This window comes from Crocuta crocuta, unplaced genomic scaffold (genome assembly GCF_008692635.1).
Source record: "Crocuta crocuta isolate KB4526 unplaced genomic scaffold, BGI_CrCroc_1.0 scaffold343, whole genome shotgun sequence".
Taxonomy (NCBI): Eukaryota; Metazoa; Chordata; class Mammalia; order Carnivora; family Hyaenidae; genus Crocuta; species Crocuta crocuta.
This window is the reverse complement of record NW_027532679.1, coordinates 1,344,391-1,354,092: the sequence shown is the minus strand read 5'-3', so window position 1 is coordinate 1,354,092 and position 9,702 is coordinate 1,344,391.

The window sequence follows — 9,702 nt, the reverse complement described above, 5'->3', positions numbered from 1 at the left end:
AACAATCCTCCCCCTAATTCTCCAGTCCTGTGTTTACCCAGGAGCAGGGGAAAAACAACACAGTGAAGGCAAATGAACTTGTGCATCTGTGCATTTACCAAGAATCTAAACTTCTTACATTCTTGTCATCTCCAGTGCAGCTGGGTTCCAAGCAAGTGTCCAATTTGTGCATAATTCACGACACCCCAGAGAAACAAACACTAGCCAAGGGCTGGCTACTTAAGGATGTGGATTATGTCAACTTCCTTAGAATGGTAGCGTGGCTTGTAAAAATTAAGTACGAGCAGTGAGTGCTTCCCCACTTCCGCTGCCTGATCTGCTCCCCCATGTTTTCCTTCTTCCCCACTGACTTCACTCCTGTCCCCATTGCTTTCCCTTTATGCTTCCTGCTCTCAGGCTCTTTTCCTCAGATGTCTTTTCTTTCTCCCTTCCTTCTACTCCTCTCTCCTATTTTTGCCCCCTCTCCCCTATAGCTTTCCTTCTCTCTTTTCCCTCTTTCTCTCTCACTTCTTTAGCTTCTGGGTATATGTGTGTGTGTCTGATTCCCCCCTTCTTCTGCTTCTGTCTGTGGGTCTCATGCTGTCTTTCTATCACACACAATACCTCACTGCCCCTTCCTCCTCTTGCTGCCTGGCTCTCGGCTCCCCTCTCAACAAGGAGCCTCCAGGGGGGGCACACTTCTGGGCAGGCAAACGTGTGCCCCATGCTAAGTCAGCCAGCGCCCTCTATAAGAGGTTCAGGCCACTTACAAGTCCTTGGATACCGGCTGCCAGAGACCCCCAGCGACGAGGGTCCTTCGATGGAACAGAAACGAAATCCGGGCTGGGAAGATGGCAGCAGCAATACAGAGTAGAAACAGTAGGGCCCAAAAGCTCTAGTCCCCAGATAGTCTCCTGGACGGGAAGCCACGGGGCCAAGCCTAGCAGTGGAGGGTCCTTCTGCTTGGTTTGTCTATCACTTCATTTCCGAGATACACACGACTCCATACAGGAGGGGCAGGCAGTACAGTGGCAGTGCCAGGGGGGTGCTGGGAAAGCTTCACATCTTAAAACTTCTATCAGTCTTCTCAAAACACATAATCTATGTAAAAATCGACTGTCCGCTTTCCATGCACCTTCCAGACAACCGACAACCCTCTCTCCCCTTACATCCCCCCAGCTGCTGCACCATCTACCAATCCCAACCCACTTCTAAGCACCTCCTTTATAGTCATGCCAGACCTTGGCCGTGAGCAGGGATAACTTTCCTGATCTACAGTTAGGCAAAATGAGGGACAGAGCAGGTGCAGAGCAGACTGGAGAAGATGGGACTTGGGAGTGCCGCTGCTCTCAGGACCCAGAGTATTTTGCATACTGGAAAACACCAGAGGACGGTGAGTCCAGAAGAAACTTTTTCAGGGCTGACCCACAGCCTCTCTCAATTCGAATCTCCAGGAGCAGGTGCAGAACTTTGTCTCCCTCTAGTTTCTTCCGGGGCAGCTCTCAGACTCGACCTGTCTGTACACTCATCCGCGCCCACCACCTCTACCTGCGCTCTGCCCCACCCCGAGCCCCCTCTCTGAGTCTTAGGATGAAAGTGCAAGAGGCCACGCCGGTAAAGAAGAATCAACTCGGGCTATGGCCACTAATGCTCTCGCAACTCCCCCTCCCCTTGGTGGAGTACAGAGGAGCAGAATGCTGAGGTCTGGCCCCCTGCCCAGCCAAGGGAGCTAGAATACCCGCCACCAGGGACCGAAAAAGGCAGGGGCTCGCGTCCGAGAACCAGCCAAGTCCGCGGCGCCCCAGCTGAATGGCCCCTCAGTTGCCTGCAAGTTGAAACCTCAGTCAGGCACACAATGAGGCCGCTGTTTTCCGACAGGAGGCATTTGGATGCCTCACACACTCAGCCCAAATGAGGCCTGAGAGCAGAGCGCATTTCCTTACCCATGTTCAGATGCGCCCCTGGATGCGGTTCAGTTGCGGTTCCCTTCCCGTGTGCCTGGTCCAGGAAGCCCGTGCAGGCCACCTGTTGGGACGCTGTCCGGCCGCCCTAGATCTGGCGCCCTCAAACCCGCACTGAGAAGCAGGGCGTCCAGGGTACCCCGTCCATCAGCAACAGAGAAATTCACTTGCGCCCTCCTCCTACGGCTACCTTTCCTGCTCCCAATCATACACAAACACACTTCCTTAATATCCCAGCAGTCACAACTCTAATGGAGCGGGCTTAGCTTCCCCTAGGGACCCGGGCTGCCGGTGATCTCCTAGCGCGCCCAGGCGGCAGTGGATCTCCAAGCGCTTAGCTGGGTGTTTGCTTGATGCGCGGGCGGCAGAAAAGCCCCAATGGCACACTGAGGTGGGGTGGGGGGGACAGTAGCTTGCTCTAGGGAGCCCCCTTGCTCCTAGGGAACCAGAAGGGGTCTCCTTCCTTGGTTCAGAAATGAAGGCATTCGGGGAAACCCCGAAGGCAATCGGATAGGGAGAACCAATGTTGCGTTTCGCTGCCAAATCCCAGGATAGGTGCAAAGGGGCTCAACTTTCTGGTGTCTCCCTGCCTTCCCTGCAAGCAACTAGCTGGGGGGAAAGGTTCGTCGCCACGAACGGGCTACTCACCCCTGTGTATGAACGCTGCCCCCGCAGGGGACCCCAACAGACTGGCGCGCGTGGAATCCGTGGAACGCCTGGGTGTCTCGCTCGTCTCCCCGGCCACGCGGCGAAGGCTACGCGCTCCAAGCGGGGCAGCCGAGGGCAGTCGATCCCATGGGTGGCGAGCTGGCAGAGGGCGCGCCGCCCGGCTGGGGGCGCATCGCTCCCAGGGCTGGCGCAGGCTGCAGTGGGGAGAGGGGCTCCCGGGGAAGTTGGCGGCGCTGGGGGTGGACTTCGGACTTCGCGCTCGCTTCGGCTCGAGCGGCCAGGCGCGTCCTCTGGGATAGACAAGGGACTCGCCGGCGGAATAAGGGCAGGCGTGGGCCGTGAGGCTGCAGGAAGCCTCCGCTGGCCGCCGCCTAAAAGGAGCACAGCGGCATCGCGCTGCCCGGAACCCCCAGCAGCGGCTGGAGCACAGAGCAGCCTCCTCTCGGTTGCGGGCGCCCCTAGCTCAGAGCCCGGTTCGCCCCAGCCCGCCGCGCCCCTCCTCCTGTCCGAGTCCTCCTCCCCTCCGCTGTTTCACCAGCTCGCAGGGCTCGTGGGGCTGGGCTTGGGCCAGAGGCTGAGCGGAAGGCGACCGCAGAGACCGCAGCATGGAGGGCGATNCGGGGAGAGCCTGCACACCCGCGCAGCCGAGGGGAAGCCGCCGAGAGGCTCCCTAGGGCGCAGGGCTCCTCGTCTGCAGCTCCGGGAAGACTGGTGTGCAAGGCTCCCCCAGCTCCCCCCTCCCTTTGCAGAACGGAGGGAGCCTGAGCTAACCCGCGGGGGGGCGGGGGGGCGCTCCACTCCGCAGGATCAGCCGGGAGCCGCGGCCGGAGGCGGCTACGTGCCTCCACCAAAGGGACAGGTTCCAAGTATCCTTGAACCCCCTCACCTCTCTTGGGCGAAGAATGGGGTTCGGAAACACCGAGTGAGGGAATACGCGGGTTCCCTGAGAAAGCTTGTTCCGGCTTGCCCCGCCTTCCTCCCAGAGTGAGCACTTTTCCCGTTAACCAACAGACTCCTAGGGGCTCCTCCTTCCCGAGAGAAAGGAGTTCTCTCGCAAGATGGGCCTGACAACCTCCAATCAAATGACAAATAATTACTGAGCCCTCACTTTGAGGGATGCCGGGCAGTGTCCTGAATCATAGAGCCCTCCCGGGTTTCAAGTTGTGTTCTCTGCTCTGCACGCTTCGGCAGGCCCTCCCTGGGCCTCCCGGCTCCAACCAGCAAATGAGGCTCCCTCCTGATAGGAGTAAGAAAGACAAAACAAATACCTGTGAGAATTTTTAAACTAGAAGACACTTCAAAAGATAGGTAATAAATAATTCGATATTAACAAGAAACATGATTATTCTTTTATAAAGTTACAAAATAGATTTCTAGGGAAACAAAAACTGGCAAAATGCACATGTTACTGGGCACACGTGCAGTTACTTAAGAGATCTTTGTCTCCAATCTGGTCATTATTTAAAGGGAAACACTGAAGCTCAGAAAAGACAAATGGCTTGTCCAAGGTCACACATAATCCAATTTGGTTAGGCACATCCATTTTGGTTGGTCTGGTCTTCTACTGCCAAACCCGTGCTTTCTCTGTCTCACACCAGGACACAAATTATACTCAGCAGTATTGTGAGGAGACATCAGCAAAAGGGAAGACATTCATTTCCTCTGGGGTTTCCAAAAAAAAAAAAAAAAAAGGCTTAATAAAGAGATGTGATGTAAGCTAAACCCTAAACAGTAGGCAGGATTCAGATATCTGGAAAAGCCAGATCATGCAAGGGGAGGGAGAGAGGTCACAATGAAAGATGAAGAAGGACATGTTACAAGAGCAACAAACAAGTTTGGCAGGAGCAGAGAGCTTGCCTGGGCGATGCGAGCCACTGAAGAGTTTTAAGCAGTAAAAGAAAATAATGAAAGCTTCATTTTAGGATGATCAATACATTCTGTACAGAATGGATTAAAAAGGGGAAGAGTTGAGGGAGGAGGAAGGAGAGGAGGAGGGAAGAAAGGGAAGGAATTGGAGGCAGAGAAAACCATTAGGAGGTCAAGGCAGCTATCCGGATGCAAGTGATGGAAGCCTGATGAAATGTGGTGGCAGGTAAAGCTGAAATCAATGAAACTCTTCCCAACTCTGTTCTTTTAAGCCTACTTTATAGGAAGTACTCTGCTGTTAATTGCAAGGGACACTGTGGAAAGGGACATGTGTTTGAGGAACAGTGGAAAACTGGGTGCCAATCTCAGAGACTGAAGTGGAGTTTTTCACTGACCTGAATGTTATCTGGTCCCTTGGTTTGAACATTCAACACCGGGGAGCCAGACAGCAACAGCCTTTAGAGAAGAACGAGCTAAATTAGGATTTCTATCAATCAACCAAAACCGAAAACCAGAAAGGAAAGGGGAAATCATGTTTTCTTTTATTCCTTGGAGGCTCTCGAAGTCACAAATGAATGACTTCGAGGGCTTCCTCAGGCTCTCCCAGTGGAAATAGTTTTCTGTGCAGCAACCCACCTCCTTATGTAGACCAGCACCAACAGCATCTCAGGCTTGCCAGGCTCAGAATCAGAGGTCCCACCCTCTACCAACCAATCAGAATCTTTGTCTTAACAAGATTCCTAGCTGATACATTAAGACTCATTTCTCTATCTGTTCCTCTCCTAAGCTAGTGTTCTTCAAACTTTTGAGTGTGATGCATAGTTGTTTTTTTTTTAGAAAAGCCACAGATTACACCATAGCTACACACACACACACACTCCCTTATAATTTAAATAAAGTTTCATAAAGCAACACATACCTTTAACATATGGTTCACTTCAATATTTTCTATTCAATTCATTTCTTTTTTTAAAAAACGCTGGGCATTTAAAAAAAAATGCCCTACAAATAGATTCCATGACCTGCTAAAGAGACACAGTTTGGGGTTTGAGAAATATTGAGCCATGCTATTAATTATTTTACCTTGGGGTGTGTGTGTGTGTGTGTGTGTGTGTGTGTGTCTTACCTCCTCCATTAGACAGTGAGTTCCTTGAGGCAAGGTTCAGATTTTTTTTTTTTAATCACTGAACTACAGATCAGCGTCAAGGAAAGGTTCTGTATGTAGTCGCAACTCAGTAACTATTCAATGAGTGAAGCCATGAATGCATACATGGATGGAAGCCAGGGACTGGGGACAAGCTGGGGGAAGAAGAGAACAAAGCTTGGCGTGTAGAAGAGCCTAAGCCAGGAAAATATTTACTCAAAACTCCAATTCTTTGAAGCAGTACCAATGGACTATGAGCAGAAAAGGTCGTTTCTAAAACAGTATGCATTCCAAATGCTCCGCTGTTGGGCAGAATCCTATTTTCCAGTGGTCTTCACCTTTGTTGCAAAATTCCAAACTCTGGGGACTTGAGTCGGCAGGAAAGAAGCTGAAGAGCTAACACAGATTCTCAGAAAATGAAAAGAAATGGGGAAATGATGAAGGCAGGTCTGTGCAAATATGACATGGAAAGAAGGAAGCTTCACAAGGTCTTGTCATCCTGGGACCAGGGCACTGATGAAGAGAACTAGGAGTGGATTTTGTCCGAATACACTGAGATGCTTGGCAATGATATCTTTCCAAAATGAATTAGCTCCTTTTAGAGACAACGGTTTCCCTGCCACAGGGAAGAGACTACAGAGAAAGAAGCAGTACTTGGTGTTCACCAACCAACAGAAGGAGTGGGGAGAATTATGATTTATTTAATATAAATGAAATCATAACCTAAAATCTGCACAGTAGAGTTACAGTATCTCATGATATAAAGACATCTCAAACGTCCACAGTCAACCCCTTATTTTAAAGAATTCTGTGGGGGCGCCTAGGTGGCTCAGTCAGTTAAGCGTCGAACTTGGGTTAAGGTCAGGATCTCAGGGTTTGTGGGTTTGAGCCCCGCATGGGGCTCTGTGCTGACAGCTCAGAGTCTGAAGCCTGCTTTGGATTCTGTCTCCCTCTCTCTCTCTGCCCCTCCCCCACTCATGCTTTGTTTCTCTCTGTCTCAATAATAAATAAACTTAAATTTTTTTAAAAAAATCCAAAAGAATCAGGTAACAAAATTAAAAAAAAATAAATGAATAAAATAAAGAATTCTCTGGAAGTTATCACAGAGTTCCTTATTATGAGGTATGTAAGAAAGCTATAGGTGAAGTTATTTCATCTCAGACTTTCAAACTTAGGCATGTAAATTATACAAACGACACAGGAGGAATCTCTAATTCATGGTGATGATGATCAATAAGTTACCTGAAAAGGCTGGAGTGAATATATTTATTGAGTATCTACTAGTGACTGGGCACTCACTGTAGCAGGTATTCTGCATGCTTTAATTTCATAAAATCCCCTTTTTAAAAAAATCCATAAAGTAGGAAGTTTTAATCACCATTTTGCAAGTGAGGAAAGGCAGGATCAAGGGGGGTAAATAATTTGCCTAAGATTTTAAGGTTAAAAGGTTCCAGACCAGGTTTTGAACAAAAGCTGATGTTACTCCTAAATCCATACTCCCTCTTTTCCTATGCTTTGCATCCCAGCCAAGATAGATTTCCAGCAAAAACTGCCTGGAAGAAGGAAAGACAGAATTCTGATTGGGGCAAAAGATTGAATAGCTGACTTGAAAAGTACCCCCTTGTGCTGAGATTCTGGAATGCTTTGAAGCGTTGTTCACATTGAGGTAGAAATACTATTAAGTACTTTGAGTACCCCTGCTGTGTAGAATCCACAAACTGACTCAGTGGTGGTCCATTACACTTGAAAGTTAATGCTGCTGTTGAAAGCTGCTTTGGCTGAAACTCAAAAGGAAGTTTTTGCATCAGGGGAATTTCACTCCCAGTGTAAATGAGTNGGTGGGGGGGGGGGGGGGGCAGGAAATTGATTTTAAACAATCAAGGGACTCAAGAAATGCATGGAAAGTAATGAAGCAAGACCTCTGAAAGGGACTGGAAAGTGGGAATAGAATCCTGCTAGATCTCATATATTCTCTCTCTGGCGCTTGCTCTCTCTCTCTCTCTCTCTCTCTCTCATCTGTCTTGCTATGCTTCTACTTTGCTCTCTTCCTGCAAAAGACTTTCCTGCGTCTCTGCTTCTGTAGAAGATAATATCTATCCAATGCATTTCTTAACTTGTCTCTGGGCTTCAAGTCTTTTTATCAGAAGAGGGTATCGCATTGGGCAAATGCTCACCTGTGGTCCTTCAGACAGAACCAGGAGGATGTAGTCATGGTACTAAAAAAGCTGCTAGGAGTAGCCCTGTGATTTAGAAATGAAGTGCAGAAGGTAGGTTAGAGTAAATCCCAGACAGAATGCAGAAATGTGGCTATTTTACACTCTTTTTAAAAAAAAATTTTAAATGTTTTCTTTTGAGAAAGAGAGAGAGGGAGGGAGGAGCAAAGAGAGAGGGGTGACAGCGGGCCCAAAGTGAGATCTGTGCTGACAGCAGAGAGGCCCATGTGGGGCTTGATCTCATGAACCATGAGATCATGACCTGAGCTGAAGTCAATGCTTAGCTTCACCCACTGAGCCACTCAGGTGCCCCAGACTACTACATTTCTTAACGTGAGCAATTGAAAGCTTTAGAAATGATATGAGGGATCTCAGTATGCATACACTACATTGCAGATAGGCGATCACTATGAGGACATGGGGATTAGTGACGTTACCGCTAATTTAAAGCCCTAAATTACAATGGAGGCTATTTTAAAGATCCTCGCCCCCATGAGCTTGTACAGATGAACCAGAATTAATGGGAACCAATGACTGCCCCAAGCACAGTGATCTGGATATTAATATTTCAGTTCATTCTGATTCATTCTAGTTTACTGGGAAGTACACTGAGTCAGGATTCAGAGAACCTGGATTCAAACCCAGGCTCTGCCCCTACCTGTTAGACAAGTTACCTCACCTCACCAACATTGGGGGTTAATAAGCATGCCCTGCCTACCTCAGAAAGCTCTTCAAGAAGCAAATGAGATAATATCTGTGAAGCTAACACTGTAAAATCTCAAGCACTGAGCAAATGTAAGAGATTATTAGTAATACAAGAAATAACGGGAAGCCAATGAGTTGTAACACTTAGGTTACCTTTGCAAATATCTATTCCACCATGCTCTTTGGAGTAGAAAACAAAATCATGCTGCAAGAAATGTAATGAATGTGAAGTGTGTTTATTCTATTTTTATGAGGCATGGTTGGGTGGAAAAGATCGGTGCAGCTCCAAAGTGAAGGATTGAAAGTGTACAGTTTTGAAGAAATAACTTGAGGCTTCGGTAGCAGTAGTAGGAATAGTAGCAGCAGCAATAGCGTAATAACAATAATAACCATATGGTTGCCATGTTCCAGACCTTGTGCTAAATTCTTTCCACGCATTTGCTCATTAAATTCATATAACCTTCTTAGCTGAGTTCCATTTTTGTCTCTGGTTTAAAAATGAGAAAACGGAAGCAGGGCAAGTTAATATTACCCACAGTCTCAAAAATGCTAAGTTGTAGAGTCCAGATTAAAATTTGATTTACTTCATTCCAAAGTTAAAGTAAGTAACTGCTACACTATTCTGCATTTTATATCCTTAGAAAAAAAATGAGATAAATGTAAAGTTTTGGTGGTGCAAAAAGTATGATAAAAAGGGAAGCTTCAGGGCACCTGGGTGGCTCAGTTGCTTGAGTATCCAACTCTTGATTTAGGCTCAGGTCATGATTCCAGGGTCTTAGGATCAAGCCCCCTGTTGGGCTCCCTGCTGAGCATGGAGCCTGCTTAAGATTCTTTCAATCTCTCTCTCTCTCTCTCTCTCTCTCAAATAAAAAAAGGGAAGCCTCTAACAATCAAAACTACCCAGTCATAAATCCACATACATGTTTCATGTGTGTACTTTTCCAATGAATACAGATAGTCACTAAATAAAATTTAAGTACTTTAATGACTACTCTCCTATTAAAATAGATTGGTATTGGGGCACCTGGGTGGCTCAATCAGTTGAGTGTCTGACTTCAGCTCAGGTCATGATCTCGTGGTCCATGAGTTTGAGCCCCACATAGGGCTCAGTGCTGCCAGCTCAGAGCCTGGAGCCTGCTTTGGATTCTGTGTCTCCCTCTCTCTC